A 1733-nucleotide genomic window follows, 5' to 3' on the forward strand; every position below is an offset into this window, starting at 1 on the left:
CAGCTTGAGGCTCTGTCTCAAAAAAAAAAAAAAATTTCAACATAAGTACAATTTACAAATATAATACATTAAAAAATTATGTATAGTATTATTTTATTCTTTGGCATATTTCTCATTGAATTCTAACAACTGATCAACAATGTGAACTTTGATAAGCAGTTCTCAACAATTATTTGTTATTATTAAATTTTAACATTATAAAATTAACAAAAACAATATAAAATTCATATCCTGGCGAAATAGCCACATGGCAGCCGAAAACTGTATATTCCCTTCCTGTTCTCCCGCCATTCCCTAGCTTGTCGTGCATTCTTTCCAAAAATTGGGACTTTTTAAAAACACCGCGGGACACAAGACAAACTGTTAAAAATTGGGACTGTCCCACCAATAGTGGGATGTCTGGTCACCTTAATCTAGTTACACTTCTGTAGGAAAATATGGTTTGCAAAACACTTGAAAGGAGCACCCAAGTTTCAGAATTTGTGGAACATACAGTTTAGGGCAATTTCAGTTTTGATTTCTCTTTGAAACAAAAGTTCAAGAAAGTTTATTTTTCACGCTGCTGGGCTTAACTGACAAAAGCGTTTATTTCTTAGTCATTCAGCATTTTTTGGGTTCATGTCAATTTTCATATTAATTCTTTATTATTAGGTTTTATTGTATTGTATTTGAAGAATGTGCTGTTTCTACTTTTGTGAATTTACAAAGTTTTCATTAGAGTTAACTTCTATAAATGCTCCAAGAATACCTAGGAAGGAAGAATATGCTTTTTTTTTACTTTTGGAAAGTATGAAGTTTATAATTTATCTATGGTTTTGATCTTACTAATTTTATTAATTGGGTGCTATGTTGTCTCCTGTTCATTTTTAGTCTCCTCGATCTGTCCTGGAGTAAGAACGATGAGTCTTACAAATTTTTCTCTTTATACTGACAAGAGTTTTTGTATTATATAGTATGATGACATGCTATTTATTGCTTCAAGTTTTCTTTTTTTATAGTCCAAATTTTATTATTTTATTTTATTTTATTTACTTTTTTTATTAAATCATAGCTGTGTACATTAATACAATCATGGGGTACAGTGTGATGTTTTTATATACAATTTGAAATATTTTCATCAAACTGGTTAACATACCTTGATGTCATTTTCTTAGTTATTGTGTTATTTATGGGATAAAGTTTTTATAATAATTGGCCCCATTATTCTTGTTTAATATCTTTATACATTGAATTAAAATTTTATATGACTACTAGAACATTGATTTTTTTCTTTTTTCATTGATTTCTTTCTCCTGGTAGAGACAGGATCTTGCTCTGTCACCCAGGCCTAGAGTGTAATGAAAGTGTAGCACTCTGTAACCTCAAACACTGGGGCTCAGTTCGAGGACACCTCCTCCCTCGGACTCCTGAATAGCTGGAACTACAGGCATGGGCCTCTATGCCTGGCTAATTAAAAAAATATTTTTTATAGAGATGGAGCATTGCTATTTTATTCAAGCCAGTCTTATACTCCTGTCCTCAAGTGATCCTCCTGTCTTGGCCTCCCAAAGTGTTAGGATTAAGGCATAGCCACCATGCCTGGCTGATTTCTTTTTTTACATAACAGCTTTATTAAGGTATTTATAATAAGCATAATATCTATACCATACAATGTATAGATATTAGTATATTATTAGATATTAGTATAGATATTATTTATTAGAATAATATTAGATATTAGTCATATATGATAA

This window comes from Otolemur garnettii, unplaced genomic scaffold (assembly GCF_000181295.1).
Source record: "Otolemur garnettii isolate 467f Iridium unplaced genomic scaffold, OtoGar3 scaffold00023, whole genome shotgun sequence".
NCBI classification, from domain to species: Eukaryota; Metazoa; Chordata; class Mammalia; order Primates; family Galagidae; genus Otolemur; species Otolemur garnettii.